Below are 12,720 nucleotides of genomic sequence, written 5' to 3'. Positions count from 1 at the left end.
TCTGATGCAGCATGGCTATCGGGCCAAGCTCCTATTGTGCCTGTCTGACTGAATTTCTTTTCAGATCTCCTCTCCTTCCACCCTGTCTTTAGACATTCAGCTAAGTAAGACAGGTAGCAAAGCAGCAAGACATTCAGGCAGGCAGACAGCAGGGCAGGCCTTCTGGGGCCTTTTCTTTTTCTGCTGCTGGAGAAAGCTATCAGTCTGGATCAGGCTAGCCTGTTCAAGCTGAGCTTCAGCAGCCTCACGGCCCGGCCCGGTTTTCTCCATGGAAACCTGCCCCACACTCGCCCTGTGATTGGCTCGTACGATCACTAGACAGACACTCTGTCTTACAATACAGATAATAATGGCCCTCTGGCAGCATGAGAGCAGTATGAGTGTGATGGCACAAAGGCCTTTTTCCTACAGATTTTGCCCTTTAGAAACGCTGCATTCTGCAAGCTTATGAGGAACTAGAGACTACAGGTATGTTGCTGCACATGAGCTGCAATTGGTTAGCACCACAGTCCTTACCCTAATGCACAAGACATCATTAAGATCCTCCACACAGTCATTAACATCTTAAGAGGTTAATGATTATTTTCATATCTCCTCACTGGTGTCTTTAAAAGCCTGGAGGGTGGTGGAAGGAGAAAACGGACACCAAACTATAGTTTCACAGGATAAATGCCAGCCAAATGCCAACACTGGACATACAGTGATTGTTCACTGAACCACTTGCATGAAATAGCTACTCTTTCTTGTCTTCACAGACCAAGTCTTTCACTATAAGGCTCAGAAATAGTGGGCGTTATTATATCCATATATAATAATTTCAATTTCTCCCTTCCTCAAAGCAGGAGCAACAAAGGCAAAAGCTTCTTTACAATGACTTCAGCTCTATTTACAGTACACTGTGTGGAATTTTGGAGCAGAAATACCCTGCACAGAGATTAACAATACCAACAAAACAATGCTAGCAGATGAGCCTTCCTCTTTTGGTAGCATTGTTACTGCGTCTTGCATAGCCTCTTCACTTCAGTGTTCTTTGTGTTTTGTAGCAGGAGGCCCCCAAACTGGGAACATGCCTTCAAAATGTGTTGTTTGTTTCCTCCATAGCTCTATTCAGCTTTCTCTTCTCATTCGTCTGACGTTCTAAGGATATATCTGGGACAACAGGGTGCAAAAAGGGGATGTATACACATCACACTGAAGCCAATATCAAGCATTATACACACACTGTACACTGAGCCAAAACACTGTGATGCTTGAAATTAGAATGGCTTTTCATGCAAACAGAGGCACTTGCTGTGCAGGTGACAGGTTGGTATTGCAGACAGAATTGAAATGAAAAACAAATCCAACTGCTATTTTAAATAAAACTCCACTTGGCAGTGGATTGCTGCACTAAACCAAACAGAGAAATGGTGGGAGGGGGAGGGAGGGAAACAAGAGGGGGGGGGCGGGAGAGAAAATAGATCAGCTCAAGTGAGAGCGGGCAGGGGGGGCTACTTCTCTAGAAAGCACAATCTCCTGTATAATAGATGTGGTATCATGTGTTAAAGTTGGTACATGGTAGTAAATGCAACATTTGTCCAATGCAATCAACTCAACAACTAGAAACAACACAATCTGAGAGGCATTCTGCAAAAACTTGCAAACCTGCCAAATAAATTCCAAGTGTTAGTTTGAGTATTATCACTACTATTTGATTTTAGCGCTTCATCAAAAATCACGCCTGGAATGAGCTGCTCTGATGTTATTATTTGTACTTGGCTGATATAAATGAGTCCACCCATGGCTATGTCTATTCATTCCAAAAATGGCAAAGCCCAGATCAAAGCAAATTCTTGCCAAAGCATGAGTCACTTTGCTTTATGTAAAATAATTGGCCCCTGACAGTTTAAAGCAGTTCAAATTCAAACAAGGCATCTATCTAAGGCGGCACAGTCCCCCCCCCCACTGGAACCCAAGACAGAGCTCCCCCCTGCTGTGGCAAAGACTGCTGTCACCGCAATATATATGGCTGTTTACTTATTCATGAATGGATTAGGGCTACTAACTCAATCAATCTGCTTCCAGTTACCAGGGCTGACTTTATTAGATAACATTAATGATGCATTAGCTGTCCATAGGTGTTGAGTTTCTCCCTTGCCAGCAACTACAATTCAAACGAGAACACAATGGATATTGGCTGCAAATGGATCGAAACTTGGGGATAATTGTTGCACACTATACAACAATATGAGCTAATAATTTACTGTCAGACAATATGCTGTCAAAGAAAGAAAAATCATGTGCTTGACAGAGTTGAAATACGTCTTGTAATAACAGCAGCAGACATTAAGTGTTATGAAATACTACAGATCACAAATCAATTTCTTGAGATAGCAATAAGATATTGAAGTTATTTTCCATAGAATGTGTCATATTAAATAAGTTTAAAAAGAGACTTACATCATACTGTTCCCAGATGAGCTTTGATTTTTTGCTTTGCTTCTGAGATCATAACAATATTATGCACATTTATTACAACATTATGAAGGCAGACATCCTTCTAATGGGTGCCCCTGCTGGGAAATGAACATCTAACTTTACCAGCACTGAAGCCAGACTTGAATCAATTGAGCTACACTGAACACAGAACCACAAACACTATCTCTGTATGTGGGTGCTGCCACCTATATCATCATCAGTGTTGTAAAAGGTGTAGAGACAGAAGAGAGGACAGGAAGTATATACCACTCTGCCGGCTCCCCTCTCTGACTGTCCTTGTTGTAAGCACAGACTAGAGCTTAATTTCATAATCACATATCAGAGGGACTTATTACACATTAACCACACCTCCAGATCCTGAAAACAAACGCACGCCTGGCTGTGGTGATTATTACAAAGCAATTCCTGATACTAGGCAGCGGTGCACTGAGGCTGAAACACAGGCAGCTTTGTCTGCCCGCCACGCATAAAACACAATGAAGGAAAAAGACACTGAGGAATACACACACACACACACATATACACTTGTCAAACACCCCCCGCCCCCATGTCATGTGTCTTTATGTTCATGTTGTGTGTGTGCGCGAGGGTGGAGGTCAAACGCATTTCACTCTCATTTAACGGTATGAACTCATATATGCCCACGACAAACAGAAAACAAACGCAGCTAGCTTATAGGCTACACGCCTCTAGCACTCTTGATGCCTTTCGCCTTTACATTAAACCACTTAAATGTCCGTTCATTCACACAGCCCGGTCCAGGTAACGCTGCGGTCTTAAAAAATATATTTCAGGCTAACTAACCTGGCTGTTACGCGGACACACTGTACACCAAATTGTTTTGAACATGCCCACTTGCTGTTCTCAACGCGATAAAGCAACAAAGGAGGACGCGGGGTAGTTTGTGTGGATGAAACGTATGTTAAGTGTCGAGCCAACGTCCATCTTAAGCGGAGCGATGAAATCCCGAGTAACGGCGCTGATATAACGGGACCAGATATTCCTACCTACCGTGACCGCTATCTGGTCACAGTGATCTCAGCAGCGACGCAGTCAACAGGCCGGGGATGTAGCGGGGAAATCTGTGGGCTGAGCTCTGCCTCCGTAGCTCGTACATTTCCGCCATGCAGCAGGGTTGTTATCACCTACCTTGACGTGGTACACCGGCCTCCAGCGGCATCCGACCGGGGCTGCGAGAGGCTGGGTCTGACGCAGGGGCAGCCGAGATTTGTTGCTCCAGAAAACTGAGTGGAAAGGTTGCGGCGGAAACAGGAACTAGGGGAGCGGGGTTCTCTGAATACGGCAGTCGAGGCTGCTCTGTGGGGATCTGCTGGATGGCCGGTATCAAAGCAGACTAGAGAGGGGAGAGACACAACATCCTGTCACGGTTTTTCAAAATAATAGCATGCGTAGTGACCAAGTACAGTAACTTCTTAATACAATGTTATTTTAGTTACGAATGTGATGACTATAGGCTACTCTGATTATCATACTTTACATAGACATAAATTCTGTGTCTGTGGCAGTACTACAAATAACGACACATGACTGTACCATGCACTGTACATTTCGTTATCGTTTGTTGACCTTCAACTAGGTGTGGGGTATACTTCAGTCTGAAGGAAACAAACTTCAGCTTTCCATTTTGTACTTGGTGAAGTTATTTCATTTGAGTCATGCATTTAACATAGGCTATGCCTTCTCTCCACTTCTGCCCAAACAAGTCTTTTATTTTCCTTTTTTATTTCCTTTTCTGCTCGTCGTTTTTGTCTATTTGCTGAGTTAATTTTAATTTTGATTTTATGCCAAATTTTCATAAGTAGGCCTATATCAAATAGCTAAAATACATCCATGCCATGTGTAATACAGTTTTACTTGCCTGTATGAGTTGCTACGTAAATATTGCCGTTCCTTTTCTGTGTCCAGACGTATTGATGGGGACCCGATTTAAATCAAATAACTATGCTCCACCACATAGCTACGTACTTGTTTAGTATCATTTATTTTGAAGGTACAGTGGTGTGACTTCCTAATCGTATCTGGCTCTCGCTGGCTGCCTTGACTCGGACTGATGTAGACTGGTGGGAGTTGGATGTAGTGGAAGCTGCAGTGCGCGCACCAGTGTCAGGTTGGTGTACTGCAGTCGGGCTCTCATACACTGACAGACCCGGTACCACCGAGGCAATGGAGGGCACATTTCCCCCCGACCTTCAGACTGCCATAGCATCGGTGCGGGGCAGAGCCTCTCGGCCACATCTCCACCGAATATAATGTCATCAGTCCTCACTCATATTGAAAGTGACTGCGTTGCCCAATCACACAATAAGGAATGTTCCCAATGTTTACGTGATTCATGAGAGAGGACTTACTCGGCTTTGTAGAGCATTACATCAGACAACATATCTTGGGTTAGTTGTAATAACAGTTTGAGTAAAACTGAGCAGACTTACAGTATTTATTTAAATTCACTGCTTGTGTGCATATGTACTTTTAATAATCACAATCACAATGTGGGACTTTTGGACAAAACACACAGTGTTCAGAAAGTAAACTGTCATGCAGAAGTCTGGGGTTTTTGGTCAGGGTAAGCGTTGTAGTTAGGCATACAGTGGTGATGGTAGAGGAGGAAAAAGGTAGAGGAAGAGGATATTACCAGACAATAAACCTCAGTTATTGCAAGACACACAGTGATGATAAGAAGTGTGTGAGGTAAAACAAAGAGATTGAAAGTAAAAGCAGTGACTTCTAGAGCTATGAGCACTACAAATAAAAGTCAGGTCACTGGGTGGCAGAAATTTAGGAGAGGTGGCAGAACCAGATTTCTAACGACCTGAAACTAAAAGTCTTTATTCTAATAATGCAATTTATAACTCTACACTAAAGCTTTTTGAGTAGTTGATCATCTATATAAGATAAAAATGATATAATTCTCGTGCAGAGCTCATCCATTTACATTTTTAAACAGCGTAACTAAGTGGTCAGGGCTTCAGACCAAGTCATCAGTCACACTGCTGTAAACCACTGTTGTGAAGGCTGCGCTTAATCGCACTCAGCAGTCTTCCTGTGAAGACCTGCTTATTCAGTATTTCACAGTCATGGTCCAGATTACATGACATTCATTTTAATTTGAGCTGGTCAACTTTATGCAGCATGAGTTCATTAACTTGTAGCCGACTCAACAAAGATAAATATCTTGTATGCTTTGCCATACCAAAAGAGGCATATTATTGAAGTAGCTGCTATTTAGTATGCATAAACATGCATTTTGTCCATGTTAAGTGTTGACCTGAGTTGGGGTCAAGTATGTCTCCAAGCAAAAGAAAAGCAAAACCGAGCAAAAGTAAAGCCAAACCAGGTGTGTAAGTGTGTATTTGGACAGGCTCTGTGTAACAGTAAACAGGCTTTCAGGTAGCAATTTGTTGCCCTTGAACATGTAATTTACTGTACCACTCTCTGTGAACTACTAAATATGGATGTTTTTCTACCCCTCCTCTTTTTCAGACTCACTTGAGAATTAAGCCACTAAATCAAATTCACAATACCCAAAGGCTTTTCATTTGTTGTTGCTTCACCATCCATCTTTGAAAAATATCTAGCTCGCCTCTGAGAGGTCTCACTCCCGTGGTGAGGAGCTGAATCACAATAACAACCCCCACCTACATTTAGCTCACAAATATTTTCCATCTTACTTAGTGGGTTCTGACTCCTAAAGGTGGTGCAGTAGCGCCACCATGTGGTTTAAAGGATACAGTGCACTGCCTCTAGGAGGGGAGGGGATAACACAGTCAGAGTCATTTTCTTGGTAGAGTAGGTGACCATTAAAAGAGAAAATATGACTCACAAGACCTTTCAGTTTTGTTTCATCAACCAGGCTAATTTCATGCCCAGGAAAACAACTCATCTGTCTGGTTAACCCCCTACACCCTTTATTCATCCACCCACCATCCTACATCCCATCCCCACCTTCCTAACCACATACACAAGGGAATTTTGTCTGCCAGCTGTGATATCATCATCAGCGCTGCTCTCAGCAGGGCGGAGGCAGCTCGATCACGCCTGACCTTTTTGTCTTTGTTGACCTTTTCAGATTGAGATACTGAGTGAGGGATTTCTAAAGGAGAACACATGAACTCTACTCATCTGAAGGAAAAGCTAGGGTGGGAATACATAGAACCAGTATGGATTATATGGAGCACAGACGGTCAGATGCAGCACTTTGTATGCAAATCAAGCCTGATAATCAGACGTCAGTGCTATTTCATTTCCAGAAAAAAATCTAAGATGTGGGCAGGGATTCAGAGATCTTCAAGGACAAATATATATTGAGGCAAGTGTCACTTTTCATGCCACAAAATGCATCGCATGCTATGAAGCAAACAAAATGAAACAGACTAATTATAATATAATTAGAGCATCATTAGAATATCATTACTACATCAAATTTGTAACACTGGAAGGAATGCATTGTTGTGACAGTTTGGATGTATTTCCAAAATGTATTCCATGTTACAAAACATTTTATGAATGTGACACATTTTAATTATGAAATATATTTCATGGCCATCCTGGTGCTAAGCAGTCTATGATCTTATATTCATAACATGTAATTGCAACATTCCTACATCAGTTCTGGCTAGAGAGACTGGGAGAAGAACAGCATTTTGGGGATAATAACATCCTGCACGTTCATTAGGAAAACAAGATCTTGTGAACCTTAACTCCTCATACAAAATAATTAATGGAGCTGGGGCATTAGTCCAAGGTTGAATACCTGGAGGAGAAGCACTAGATTGGAATCTTAAGTATGATCCAACTGTTCATACTGTGGGGAACATTTAATGCTTGTGTTTGTATCACGGGGGACTTGCAGATACAAACAATTTGTCATTGATTCACTAAAGAATTGTTAAATGCAAACACTGTGAAGAATACAGTGTGAGACACTGTATTCTGGATTGACTTGATTCCCTGTTCAGCACAGAGACTGGCTACTACAGACAATATCACTGTTGCTGTGACTGTAAATAGTGAAATCCTACCTACATTATTTAATGAACAGTAGCAACAGTGGAAGCCTGGACTGGTCTGGACCTTGTAGAAACAGTGTAAATTAAGCATTCCAGGCAAAGTTACTCTGTAATGGTGAGTGAGGTCTATGAAAATAAATAAATATAATAAAACTATGAGGCGACTGAAGCCTTAAAAGAGTATTGCACTGTTTGTACTGAAATTAAACTTTTAAGAAATTAGAATACTGAAGAAAGAATGGGCATAAAGGGTCTGATTAAGACACTTCATGAGACCCATGGTAACTGTCCCTTCTTAAGAAGTTGGTGCTCAGTGGAGGTTGAATGGTTTTGTTTGACAATTTGGAAAATCTATATGGAAAAACAAACACACAAAAAAATAGACATTCCTTTGCATTTACTCAACTCCATCCTTGTCATACCCTTATTCATTCCAATCCCCATACCTTCTGTCAGCTTTTCAAGAGAAAGTTAAAGGAACTATTTGTAAGTTTTTGATATTACTACACAGCCAACATTAGCATTTTGCCTCTAGTTCTATCACTTCTTTTCTTCTACTAAAATTAGCATGCTAAGCAGCTAGCTCCGGCATAGCCGGCAGAGAAAACTTAGCTGTAGCCGTTTTAATATAGACTTACATGAACAGCAACAATACAGTGCATAAACAGTGCATGAAGTATATACAAAACAAGTCAGATAATCATAATAATGATATTGTACATATAGTATGCTGTATGTCTGTCATTATCAGCTCCACATTGCAACCAAGCAATGCAATTACACCATGGACCAAACTGTCATTGGTGGAAACTGACACATGTATTTTCAGTAAACAAAGAAACTGACAACTAGAACAATAACTGTAAAGAAGATGGTGAAAATGCATGCACTTTTAGCAAAAGTCAGGGGGTTTAAAACACAGAGTCTTATGGGGAGAAAGTTACATATTAATTCTACTAGGGACAACATTTTCTAAAGAAGGAATCAACTGACATGTGGTAAACCATTGTTAGAGCTTTTTGTTTTCAGGTTTGGCTATTTAGCCAAAAGAGTGAACTAATACAAAGATAAGTCTGCTTAGTGCCCTGGAATTTGATGGATGCTTCTAAACAGAGGAAGGCAAAGAACAAACACCTGCTTCAAGGTAAGACAGCTTGCTCAGTAATGGCCTCTTTAATGTTTATTGCTGGTTTAATGAGCAGCGCAGCAGTTTGTTATGCTGTATCATCAGTGCTTTGCAAATTGGTTACCAAGCAGTGGTTTCTGTTTAGTTACAGTGTGTCAATTGCAGCAGCCAGGTAGTGTAATTTAGGTTTATACTATGAGAAAGTGATGGGTTTGGATAGAAAATAAAGCATTTGCTTATAATTTATTGGAGATAATGACAAGCAGTTGCACGATGCTTGATTCACTAGAGTGCACTGTGCAAGGCTTTGTCTGCTTTGAAGTTGCCCTGCAGCTGATTAAATCCTGTATTGACATCAAGTGAGTGAAGCTTTGTGTAGTATTATATTATCAGCAATGTTGAGCTGGGCAGTAATTTATAGTTACTGTATATTGATTTTTGGTGGAACTGCATCATGATTATATGTTTACACCTTGTGTTTAGTCATTAAGATTTTGTCTGATGTAGTACATGGCAACGTAGCACAGTTCATCATTGCATTATTTTACATATAATTTTGCAAATATTTGCCTTATTGTGTATGCAACTGCTCAGCTGTGGTGTAGGTATCAAAGGAGAAGTATGCAGAGACTTCCAGTGGCTTCCGGTAATGGCATGAGGAGCCCTCTATTTGTGTGAAGATTTTATAGTGATAATCACATATTGGTCAACAGGAATGCACCCATATGTCAGACAGTGATAAGAAATTTTATGTATGAGGAAAGGTAGGATAACCAATGCCTTGCCAGGCTGTACTTGTAACACCACAGATATGTAGTGACTCTTTGCAGGAATCTATATGTATACTATAAGAATGGTGATGCTAATGAGTTTTAATTTCAATTTATTTGTTCTGTGTTTGTATTTTTGTTACTTCCACCAAGGTGGTTATGTTTTCACCTGTTTTGTTAGTTTGTCAGCAGGGCTACGCAGTGGTGGATCAAGGATTTTTTTTTTTTTAACACTTTGCTTAGCATTGCCAGTTTATTTATTTATTTTTTGTTATTGTTGGATTAGTGTCTCAAAAGTGCATTTTCCCCCAAGCATTGCAAATTACTCTGGTATTGATACACTAATTATACTCTGTTATTATTACACTTTATTTACTTTGTGAACTCCATGACACTTTGGATGCTGAGTTACATTTTGTGCATGTCAAGAATTTCATGCCACATTTCACGGTACATATGCATGCAAATGCAGCATGTGATCCCTGGGGGCCTCCAGTTTAGTAGGCCAACTTGTTCACTAAGGTGTAAATTTCCTAAAAAGCTTTGTTTTCAATTTAGGATTAAAAGGTAACATATTACCTTAGAAATTGAAAAACTGATAAAATAAAATATAAAGAAAGGAAGTTCACTTTATAATTACCCAGCTCTTTCCAATTTAGCTTGATAACAGTGATCTCCTGCCAACTCTTGCAAATGTTGTCTAATTTTCAGTTCTGCTCAGTCAATACAGCCACATTCTTCAGTATTTAATTGGAAAATGATGTTACATTGTTAGTTTTTACAGAGATGAACTTTATAGTGTTTGAAATGAAAGCTACCAAAAGTATGGAAAATCAACATAGATAATTTGTCATTTTAAACACATGTTAATGTTTTTAAAAAGGACATTCCTGGGTATTTCATCACCTGGGCGTTGTTCACATCTTGAGGTCACATGAGAGTCGTTACATGGCAGTCATTTGATTGGAGTCACATGAATTAAGTTGTGAGGTCATGTGAGGATGGTATAGTTAGTACCTTATAATTGGTGACATGATTAGTCCTTCTGTTCAGGGATTGTTGTTTTAGATCGACACAGATAGCCTCCTTCTCACCCCTTTTACAAAGCATTTGTCTTCTCATTCTGAGATAGAATAGGAAACTGAATCTCAACTTTACAAGGTAGCCATTAACAGGTCTTGAGCTTATTCAGCAGAAATTGAAATAACACATTTTGTCTTCTTGATGTATGGATCTGAGCAGTCCTTGTTCATTAATACTGTAACTCTGGAAAAGAGTTTTTGTTACTGTGCTGATGCAACATGTGAAGGCAGGTCCTGAATCTACAGTATAATGACCTTTAACACCACGACCCGCAAGGCAAACTACTCAATCTTGATGAAAGTAAATATTCTCATATTGGTCTGGTACAATAAAACAAACATTTCAACTTCTGGCATAATAAATATCTATTGATTCATGTCATATTTCAGACCCCATGTCCAGTCCTGGGCCCTCTAAATCATCTAGGGTGCAAACAGCCTCTTCGCATACCCAGCAAATTTTATTAGGTCACAGCCCCCATTTATTCTAATTACAGCTGTAAAACAACTGCCACATAAAATATTAGGATCTGCACCAAATGCACTTTATGTACAACAAACTGCTTTTGGATGTGGAAGCAACCTTTAGGAACGTTAATGCTCAGTGACATTTCCCTTTAATTCATTACTCATTTTAAAACACTAGATGGAGCAGTTACATCACATCTGCACAGTGTCAGCCTACTCGAAATCCTGTGTAGCACTGTAAATCCAGCGGGCCACATCAGCACCCATACATGTTGGTCATTACATTTAAAGTGCATGTTGTAGTGGACTGTATGCACGGATTACACTCTGTGAAATCCTTTGTGTTATTATGTGTACTCTGTAATCCCTATGTACTGTGCTATTTCATGTCATGTTTGCTGTCTCACTGGGGGCGCCCATGGAGACGCCTCTAGGGATATGTAAATGTTCCCAGTGGTTAAACTGACTGAGCAAAGAAAGTGACGCCTTACTGTTTGCAACATTTAGATAAACTCTGTGATTACAGGAGGATTGCTGATGTTTGTCATGCTGCCAGCAGGTGTCACTGGAGTTTCCTCATAGTGGAGGAAGCTGAGACTCAACACAACAGCTCTCACTGCAGTTTCCTACATACCTCTCTAACCATGCCTATCTAAGTCCACTCTCACTGCTCACCACCACCACCACCACTGTCATCAGTTTGGAATGGTGCCATATTTACAGCATAGTGCAAAGATGGCAGGATGACTGAGGTGCAAATACATTGGTACAGTGGAAACAAGGAGAGAATATCACTGTAAATATACTTTAAATTTTTAAAATGATATACTGTCACACAATACAGTGTACATACACCGATTGGCCACAACATTAACACCGGTAGAACAAATTTTGTGGTTGATTGGTGTATCGGACAGGGGCAGTGTTGTAGCTTTTTAATTTTGTTTAATTTTTCCATGATCAGTAATCTGTTGAGAACATTTTTGATTAATGTTGATTTTTGATCAATTGTGTCCATAAAAATGTAAGCAAATCCTCACAAATGATTTATCAATTATCTAATAGCTGCCAATCAACCAGTCACTTAATAAACCATTTGTTTGTTTTGTGGTGAATTTCAAAGTCCTGGTCGTGATGTAAGTTAGCTTAGTTAGCTGTTTAAGGTGAGTTGACAGGATTATGAGTGTGATATGTGGGTAGTGTTGAACCTGACTGAAAACATTAACCTGTGACGGATTAACTTTAAGTCAAACAACAATGCTAAACATTTGCGGGTCCCAACCTCTAAAAGATTTGTTGCTTTTCATTTTATCACAATTTATTTATTTATTTGGACTGTTGGTTCAAGAAAACAAGCAACCAGAAGACACAGTTCAGGCTCAGGGAGATTGTAATGTGCATTTCTAAGAATTTTCTGAATATCTGCTGACTAAATGGCAAAAATGAATCACTAGAATATATGAATTGATAATGTTGGCTGCAGCCTTAATTGGAAAAAACAATCAAAATTCCCTCTCCCCTCTGTATTAAATAAGTTCACTGTCTAGCCTGTCAGACAGTTCACCATTCATTCAGAAGGGTTAATTAATTCTACAGACTTATTGCAAGTTCCCAGCATTTGTTCATTTTCTATGCACTCTTCCCAGCATTTCCAATTTCATCTCAGTTGTGTGATGCACACCTGTATTTCTCGTAAAAGCTGCTGAGTCACATGGCAGCCATTGCACTGCAGAGTGAATGACTGTGTCACACACTGCTCCACAACACCT

General features: G+C 40.1%; 1 protein-coding gene across 1 annotated transcript in view; it reads right to left on the bottom strand.

Moving 5' to 3' along the window:
* The window catches only part of fut8b (fucosyltransferase 8b (alpha (1,6) fucosyltransferase)), a 78,442-nt gene extending 74,835 nt beyond the window's left edge, over positions 1 to 3,607 (bottom strand). Inside the window, 1 exon segment of the mRNA XM_051071815.1 lies at positions 3,490 to 3,607. The gene's annotated coding sequence lies outside the window, so the exon portion shown is untranslated.
* Positions 3,608 to 12,720: the final 9,113 nt, after the last annotated feature.

The sequence above is a fragment of the Lates calcarifer genome, linkage group LG7_1 (assembly GCF_001640805.2).
Source record: "Lates calcarifer isolate ASB-BC8 linkage group LG7_1, TLL_Latcal_v3, whole genome shotgun sequence".
Lineage (NCBI taxonomy): Eukaryota > Metazoa > Chordata > Actinopteri > Centropomidae > Lates > Lates calcarifer.
Note: the sequence above shows the minus strand (reverse complement) of the source record. Positions and strands in the feature narration are given on the sequence as shown.